Consider the following 10347-nt stretch of genomic DNA (forward strand, 5'->3'; position numbering starts at 1 on the left):
AAAAAAGAGAGAGAGATTAGAGGCCCACCAAACACACTCATTTTCTAATTAGGGTGGATGTTTTTGGCTAGTGGCCGTCCATCCTATTAAACACTGCTCTCTTTAAAAATGTTCTGGACAAAATTAGAATACGAAATTTGTCCTCTGCGTCGAAAAGAGTCTTGTAATGGTATGATCAATAGTATGTCATCAATGGTGTTAGATATGCAGATTGAAAATGATCTTGAAAAGATTTATATTAATTTTTTGGTATTGTATTATGATTTTAGATATATTGGTGTGATGTGCAATCATTCTATGATGTATAACTACTATCGAGAAGGCTTTGCTCCGCTTCACACCGCCTTCGTGCCAAAGCCCGAGGGAGGAGGTGTTATTTGGATGAGTAAAGCCCATGTGTCCTAGGTAGATACTTGTGTCCAGACATACGTGTGTATCATGGGGCGGCCACGCAGGCAAAAAAAGCGACGGTCTTGATGATGGTTTTTATGTTCGATTTCCTCTACTGTCTGGTACGACCAGGAATTTTTTTTTTTTAATCAGGTATTAATGTTGTGTATGATTCATTGGGCGTGGTTGGCCCTGCTAATCTCGCATATTTGTTGCTCTTTTGTCGTCGGTACGGTCTCACGGTAATTTGCGTGCTAGAAAATTTATGCTATGCTTTGGGATAATTTTGCATTCTATTCAGTAAAATTAGCGTTTTTGGAAAAATTTTAAATTGGTGTTTATTTTGCATTTAGCCCGCTAGTAAATTTATTTAAAAATACCTATGATATACATTTAATTTGCAAAAATAGGCTGCAGTGCCAGCAGCGCCACGTAGGCCAGCGGCTGGGCACTGTGTATTAAGTTTAAACCGTGATCCTTCAGACCGTGTTAAACACGGGAAGAATGTTCACCTGTGTTTAGTGATCGTATTTTTCTAGAAATACGAGTAGTGGATGTTATATTGGGGTTGATATCCAAAATATTCGAAGCCTAAACCTGAATAAATTATATATTAAAGCATACTTATTTTATTTAATTTCTACATATATTAAATAGTCTTAATAATTTTTGATTTCTTAGAGTTTATCATTCATATGTATAGATTTTTAAAATTATTAGAAGTATTTTAATACGTTGATTTGGATGAAGAGCTAAGACTAAAAATTATTGGATATGTATATATTGTATAAATATGGTAAAAAATAGAATTATGTTAAAATAATTTATTCGGGTTAGGTCGAATAATATTTGAATATCATACCCCATTAAATCCCTACTTATATTCCTCTACAAAAAATACTATTAAACACGGTGAATCATTCCTGTACCTAAACTATGTAGTGAATATTACGCTCGTGTTTCTTAACTACGCCCAGCCGCCGTGTGCTGGTGGCGTTGCGTGGGCAGGAGCTAAGGCATTTTGAAAATTCAATTTTACTGAGGGCTACCTTTTTAAATAAAAATTCTTGAGGGCTAATGCAAAAAGCCCTTTAAATACTATGCTGTATTTCGCATTTCATCATTTTAGTATTATGTGGTTTAAAATGTATCACTTTTATTTTTTATGGTTTTTTTTTTTTTTGTTATCTACTTTACTAATTTTTTTCGTTAATTCAGTGACAAAGTTAAAACTAAAAATACTAAAGTAAATATTTAATAAATTATAGGTGGGGTATCTGAAATTTTTAGTATGTGATTTAATGAAAAGTTAATAGAGTGATTGAGGAAAAAAATAAAATTATACAGTACTAAATTGATATACATATCAATTTAATTTAGAGTATCTAAACCAAGGTTATTTATTTTATTTTATTTTATTTTTTCTTTGTTGGGCGTAATGTCAAATCAGTTTGTTTTGTTCCGGCGACAAGCGTGACAGTGTACCGAAATGCATTTCGGGGTTTTGGCTTCTTCTTTCCCTTGTCTTTTATTCATGCGTGCGTTTTCGTGGGACACACCCTTCTAATGATTTTTTTTAAAAATTTTTTTGTCCTTTTTTATTTTGCACCCTAAAGTCTACTTTGAAGCCTAATGATACCTATTTTGTAACCACTAAGTAATAGTTAATTAATAAGGCATATGGATGTTAACACCTCGCATTGCGGTTCTCTCCAAAAATAAACAAAAAACAGCTTGTATGAGGAACATGTGGATTTATGTTCTTAGTTTTTTCTTTTTCATTTTTTTTTTAGCTCAATTCCCCTGCACGAAGTGAATTCATTCAGAGTTATTTAATAGGATCGAATTTAATCGACAAATAATATTCCAATTTGTTGGTTTTTTTTATTAATAGAAGGGGGTAAAAAAAAAATATCTTATCAATCATACTATCCCTATTATTCTCTCTATCGTCAAAGCATGTTACTGATTCATGCTTAGACGATAGCGTGTACCCTCCTCAATCACCGGCTTTTTTTATATATATTTTTATATTTTTTACTTTTTATTTTTTTGGAACTTGTTCCCCCACAATTCATTGCCTCATCCGTGACATTTGGCTCCACTCTCCCCATCTTTATTTTCGAAAACCCTTTTTCTGGACCCGGTTCACCACGTCAGCTGTAATTTAGGAGTACTACGGTAATTATATATTATATATAAGGACTAGGCTAAAATACTACCAATAGCATTAAATAATTTGTGCTATTAGTTTTTTAGCTATTGGATTGAGAAATGTGTGGTTAGGATGATGTGGGCCTCAAAGGATTGAGTGAGTGGTTGGTTAAATAGTATAATCTAAAGGATAAAAATAATCAAATGGTTAAATCTAGTGGTGGAAAACTCGATAGCACCAAGTTAATGTTATCGATAATATCCCAGCCGGACTCTTGTATATAATATATATTCTAGTATAATATATTTAAAATGCATGTGTCGATGATTAAAAGAAGGGTTTTTTTTGCAATTAGTTTCCTGAAAAAAATTTATTTTAAAAATAGCCCCAGCAAATTTTGTAAAAAGGGCCTTGACCCTGCCACGCAGGCGCCACGTCAGCGCCATGCGGGCCAGGCTGGATCAGATAGTTAAGTTAATTCACCATGTTTAAACACAGTGAATCATTCACCGTGTCTAAACACGGTGAATGATTCACCATGTCTGGGAAAAGAAAAGGGAAAGAAAAAATATACATATTATAAAAAAAATAAGTATGGAATACGGTTTGAACACGGTGAATCATTCACTATGTTCAACATAACGCCCCAATCCGTCCACGTGGCGCTGATGTAGCGTCTGCATGGTAAAGTCAGGGTTATTTATATAAATTTAAATTTGTTGAAGTTATTTTTAAAATAAATTTTTTCAGATAACTAATTGCAAAAAAAAACCCTTAAAAGAAGGGACGAGACCAAACGGCTATAGATGACATGGTTGGTTCACGGATGGCGTGGTGGACCAAGTCCACGCACAATTTTCCCTTGATTGTTTGTGAAAGGACGAAACTGCCCCTCTATTATACTTGGCGAGGTCCCCGACCACGTGCGCCCGTCCCCATAAATAATCCGTGGGGTTGGCCTCATTCTCACGTCCCGCCCTTCGCGCCCCGGCGTGTAATAAACACGCACACGCCTTCGTTTTTGAAATTTCAAATTAAACATTACTACTTTTCACAACCCCACCCCATCATCATAGAAAAATACAAAAATAGCGCAAAGCGTACGAATGAAGCGATACACTAGACCAGTTATTTCCTGCACCAGGTGTATACATACATCACAACCGTCCATAGCACGTTAAATTAAAATACACTTTATTTTATTCAATATATCACGTGTAACATTTATATTCACTTTTCATGAAAACTTATGCTATTATTAGTGCTTACCCTTTTCTATCAGCCTTTCATTATAATTTTTATATTCATTTGCAATATCAAAATTCCCTCTTTTTTTTTTCTTTTCTAAGTACACCAAAATTATACTTCTTCTTCTCGAATTTCTTTTCATTTTCTCCTTTCTTGTTTATTTAAAATTTATGCTATTAATAAGAGAAAGATAAATAAAGTAAAAATAAAAGAGTTTACAGCACAAATTATTATTTTAAAATAAAAAAATAATTTTCTTCTATAATAGAATAAAATACTATTTAGATCGGAACACCTTTTTTAATACAACTATTACGACAAAAACTTTTTTTTTTTATTTTTACATATTCTATATTAGAAGAGATAAAAGGAAAGCTCCAACAGAGTGTGGTGCATGGCGTTCACGGATGAACCGGGTGCACGCAACACCTTGTATACATTGGGAGATTAGAGAGAGAGAGAGTGTGTGTCCAGTTCCCTCCTATCCCGGAGCCATCGCGCTCTCTCTCTCTCTCTCTCTCTCTCTCTCTCTCTCTCTCTCTCTATATATATATATATATATATATATATATATATATATATATGTACTTATCGAGCTCTCCGTTTCATGTGATTGTACACATGATAGAGAGCTTTTCATTAAAAGGATATTTTTGAGAGTTATTTTTTAACTATTTTCATCTGCTTCGCTTGATCTTTTTCTCGTCATGATCAGGTGTTGAAAGAGTCTCCTTGTATCTCTTCCACATTCGTGCACGTAAGAGGAAGTGTTCTAATCGTTCATTGGGGCAGTGTTTCTTGTTAATCCCACACAATGGATGAGAATACGCCTTAGATTGTTGAAAATAAATCGCACTAAAAATCTGATTGAGATTAATTGTCTAACTAATTTTATGATAAAATAAATAAATCAACTTGCAAGTGAAATTCAAAACTCTGATTATCTCTATAAGAAAAAGATTTAAAAGATTTTCTAGGCTGCTTAGCTTGCATACAAATCTTACATTTGGATTTGAGATCAATTTTGATCTTGGGTATAAGGTTAAGATTGATCAATTCTTGAATAGATCTAAGGTTCACATATCCTAATCTACCATGCCATACATCATAAGACTCAGTATTCAAAACAATAGTAACTTAATTGGGAGTAAAAGAAGAATTTTTATTATCGGCAAAAGAAAATATATTCAGTTTAAACAATCTCTCAGATACAAAACATTTTCCAATAAATATTTTCCCTGACAGATTACTATTTTCCCTTAGAGATGTAAAACCTAATTATTCTAATAAAAATCTACTGATCATGTTCCGTTGGATCTCGGGAGCATACTGCACATCGTAAAGAATCAGTCTTTTTAGAAGTTAACTTTAGCTTGACTGTTCTAATCCCCAACAAATTGACAGTTTTTCCATCTCCAACAATCACACATTCTCTACTTGTAAAGAACACTGGTAATGCTGTGAATCAGGAGAGATATGCCCAAATTATTGATTCTCTAATGTACCTAACCAACAGGACTAAACCTGATATGACCTATGCCATATTGAGATTGAGTAAATATACTAGTAATCCAAGTATGACTCATCGGATTGCTCTAGAGAGAGCATTTTGTTACCTTAAAGATACCCTCTCATATTCTCTCAAATTTGTTGGCTATCGTTCTATAATTGAGGGATACAACAATGCTAATTGAATTTTGATTTCTTGGATATCTGTTGGCACCATAAAAATGATTTCATGTGGAAGAACAGGTTGAGCCACATGGGCATAACAAAAGAACTACATGTAAAGCCACACGTGGTACACATGGCTTAAAAGGAGCACGCCTGGAATGGGAAAGTAGTTTTAGGCATGGCCGAAGACGTGGGGAGGAACGGCCAAAGCATATGTAGTACATCGGATTTTCAATATAAAAGCAAGTGTAAATAAAAATAGTGTGAGATACTATTTTTATTGGACTTAGAGAAGTAAAAGGCAATTTAGAAATGATTCATGGTGAAGTTTGGAATGAAAACAGGAGAGTTAGAATTTTCTGTAAAGATCAGTCTTATTTTTTAGCAGAAAATTCACAGTGTCGAAAAATTATGAAAATTTGTAAATATGTCAGAATTATTTTTTTTTGATGCAAGATTTAAAGTTTCATGTCAATCCAACACCCGAGCAGTGAAAACGGAGTCTAACTGCAATCTATTAAAGATTTTAGTCGGTAGAGCTTTCGGTGACCTAAAATGGTTCAAAATTGAAAAATTAATATCGCTTTCTTCTAATTGATTTTAATCGAGCCTGACTGTCAAATTTGAAAGCAAACGGACATTCAGAAGGGTTCCGGCGAAAAGTATCAGATATGAACTGGATTAAACTGAACATTTGCAATGGTGTAGGGGGGCTCTTGAGAATTTTGCCAACTTAATTCTTCCTCTCCCTTCACAGCCAACTTCATCCCATTCTCTTCCACACACACGCACCCACAAACATGGGAGCTTCTCTCTCTTTCTCTCAAACCCTCTCCCCTAGCTCTCTCTCTCTCTAGCAATTTCTCCATTAAAGAGGCAGGGTTGGACGAGATTAAGTTTGAGAAGAAGCTTGATGGTGAAGCAAGCTCTCTAATGGTGGATCAAGCTTGGAGAACAAGGTGAGATTTCATGGATTTAAGTTACGGTTTGGATTAAATCCTTTACAATTAATGTATTTGAGATCCCTAGGTGATTCTAAACTAGATCGAGTAAAGGTTTTCCATATGACGCCGGCCGTCGGGCCCTCTCCCCCGTGACGCCAGACCGCTGGCGGCCCATTCCCAATGACCACAGCCTTCGCCGAGGTCACCGCAGCTGTCGGGCTCCTTCTTGGGCAACCTTGGGCAGAGGAGAGGCTGTCGTTTCTTCCTGCCGCCGCCGCCACACGGGGCCCTCACCGCTACCTCCTCTGGCCTTAGAGGATCGACCGCCGCCACCTCTTACCTTCCCTCGCCTCTGCTGCCACCACTGTGCCACCCGACCCCGAGCCCTAGCCGTGTGGGCCACACTTCCTGAAATGTCGCCACCGTCGCTTCCCGCTGTCGGCTGAGGGGAGCACGAGGCTCCCCTGCCCTTTCGCACCCAACCTCTGCCGGCACACCTGTCGCCGAGCTACCGGCGGCCGGCAGGAGCCAGGGTGCTTCCTGCACCTTGGACCTAGGGCTTCTTGCCCTTTTGTGCTTTCTTCGGCGACACTAAGCCTCCCCGAACCTTCAAAAAGGGAGAACAGCAATCCCTCACCCTCGTTGATCACTATGCTAGGCTCGGATCCTGTCGGAGAGGCTCCGTTTCGCTGCGTAGTCATCATTGCCCACGGTATGCGTTTGTTGCAGCACTTTGTGAAGCTCCGGCATGCTCCTCGACTGTCGTTTGTGCTTGTGATAGTGAGCACGGTGTCCAGCACGTCGAGACCAATCCGCTGGTACCCTCGGTTCATCCTGGAGGTGCACGAATTGTTGTAACAGCCGTAAACTCCTCCTTTATGTATATAAAGTTGCGATTAACAACTTTATTAGGGGCAATCTTGCAAATTGAACTTTGTGGCCTGCCTCGGGCAGTGTGTGGTCACTGTTCATGACCCTCTGGACTTGTTGTCCAAGTTTCGATGTCCTTGTGCGAACAGAAATAGGATTCAATGCATTTTTCGACGATATCGCCGGTAGAATGCAGATTCGTGTCATGATGGGTTTTCAGATATGTGATTACCCCGAAAATCATCACCTAACCTTGTTGGCAAGCCGCCATGGTCCTCTCATGTGTTTAGAGGAATCCGATGACCGGCGAAGCCTTCCGGTGCCAAATTGGACATTTTTGGAAACCCAAAGTGGAAGAGTTATCCAGTGATAACCGTATTGATACGAAAACTTGTGTTTGCTGTTCGGACACCAGAATGAGTGTGTTTTAGGACAGTGGGTGAATCTTGGTGTGAATCAGTGCGTTTTGGGACGTTTCGTGCGTCCTAGGGGGCATCCTAATGCATTTTCGAGATTCCCGACGAGTTTCGGGAATCGATTGTGGGAAATCGATTCCGCGGGTAGTTTTGGGTTTGTGAGCGTTGTGTTTTGAGTCACATGGATTAGATCCTGACTCGGTGGACCTATCATAGGTCCAGTCGACGTCCCTTGTCTCGCAGGAACTAGCTGCGGCGAGTAACACATGTGGTTATTTTGATCCGAAGTCGGTTCAGTGGTGCACGCTTGGTGATGTTCCATTCATCTCTATCCTTTATTGCTTACATATACTTGTCTATCCAGCACTCAAGCCTTTCACCAAATGATTTTGACCTTGCTCTACTTAGTGCATTCTCTCTTGCATTAATGACTTAGAGTAGAGCGGTAGTGACATTGATATACACTTTCTAGTTGACCTGAATGGTCGGTGCCTGTATACCCCTTGTGACATAGACATCTTACCTACTAGTTGACCTGAATGGTTGCTATTTGCATACACTTGAGAGAATGTCGAGTTGTTCCATCCTAGTTGACATGAGTGGTCGGTACTCGTGTTTTCTTGTAGTTCGATGACGTATTGGTCGGTGTGCCCCGAGGGGCGAAGATTGTCAGTCATTCACCGATGGTTGGCTATTGATCATATTTGCATCGATCACCACAACTCGATAGCATTTCACGAACACCAGCGGTCTGATTCACCACACTAGGGTGTTCTTTTCCGGAAAAGTGGTTGGCTGCCAACCGTGAACCCAGAAGCTTATGCTAGGATTATATACCAAACAAAATGTTTGTGGCTTGCTTGAGGTCCTTAGACCGACACAGCGGTATAGATTGGGTACATTCGACTTTTCGTCCAGTTGACGCATAAAGGTACAGTAGCGGTTGTTGCATGCTTACTTACAGTTTTTATGTTCTTTACACTTACATTGTTACTGTAGGCCTTTCTTTAGTTATACTTGGTTACCGGCAAGTACGCTTGCCTTCGTCGGCTTGCGGTACCCACTGGGAGACCCTCGTTAGTTTCTCACCCTCCATTTCTCCACATATGTCGCAGGTGGGATTGGTCAGGACGCAACGTGAGGCCGAAACTAGTGGGTGGTTTTAGAGGTCTCGATCTATGGTATATGTTTTGACTGTATTCCATACTTAGCATTGACATACATGTGAGAGTATAGTTTACCCCTACACCTGTTAGTAGATGATACATGTGGTTCAGTTGATGTCTTATACTTGCGGATTTTTGAATGATGTATTTATGTGCTTTGGGTACTCGTGGTTTCGATCATTCGTAATTTTTAAACACATGTGGTTTTGGACTCAAATTTCTATTGGTGGTTTTCTACCCGTCGTGATAGTGTTTTCAAAATAATAGTTTTCATGTGAGAAACATTTTTAAATGGCTTTCTCGAGATTTTTTGTACAATTATGTAGGTTACGGAAATCCTAGGATCTATCTAAATACTATAAAACACATAGAGGGGATAAATAGGTGTATAGCCCAAAAACACAAATCTCAATACGATAAAAAATAAATGCGAAAAATAAAAATAGCACACCGAGATTTACGTGGGAAACTCCACTTTGGAGAAAAAATCCATGGGACCAACACGCGAAAAAATAATTCATTAAGAGAAAAGATTACAAGGTGATTACCGACTCCACGGACTCGACCTCTCTTAACCTCCTATGAATCTCGCGCAATCCTTTAGACTGTTCACGCCCTCACGTTCAAATCCACGAACGCCGCGCACACATCCGAATCCACGAACGCCACTCGAATCCACGAGCTCACGATCCGAATCCTCGAACCGCCTTCGATCACGCCGAATCCACGACACCGCACACGAAAAATATCATGTTCATTGGCGATCCTTCGCTTAGAGTATCGATGAAGAACCAGAGAAGAATCTCTAAGCGAATCTTAGATCAATTTGACATATAGATATCAAATTACAATATCTCGAATTGATCTAAAAGAGACTAATTTGTGAAAAATAGATTTAGAACAAAAAGCTAGCCTCTAGGGTTACTCATACATGAATTCTCGTGCATCTCCATAAATTAGAGAACCCCAATAGTTTATTTATAAACTTTAGAATCAATTAGAGTCGGATTAGAAGCATTATTAGGAATTTTACATTAAGTACCGGTCCTAAGTAAGTTGGTACCGGTACCATATGATGGAACAGAAAATTTCTTAGGCTAAGTACCGGTATCAGGCCGATGCAGTACTGGTACGCGACCAATTCAATACCCCAGTACCGGTACTCGGCTAATGCAGTACCGGTACTCAATGCAATTTCCAGAATTGCATCTCTCGGGTTTGATGTACCAATATGAGGTACCGGTACCACTTGTTGAAACCTGAATTTTCAAGGACGGTTTTGAGGAACTGAAATATGGTACCGGTACTCACTATCAAAAACTTTTATAATCAATTCAAAAGTACCAAAACCCACTTATAATCCATATCTCATTGAATTATATGATTCTAGTGTTATAAATAAGTATGAATCACCATAATATGATTTAAAACCTTATCTGAGCATCGTGATTCATGCAGTAAGATGTTTCTGAGTTCTCGGAATC

The sequence above is a fragment of the Ananas comosus genome, linkage group 1 (genome assembly GCF_001540865.1).
Source record: "Ananas comosus cultivar F153 linkage group 1, ASM154086v1, whole genome shotgun sequence".
Lineage (NCBI taxonomy): Eukaryota > Viridiplantae > Streptophyta > Magnoliopsida > Poales > Bromeliaceae > Ananas > Ananas comosus.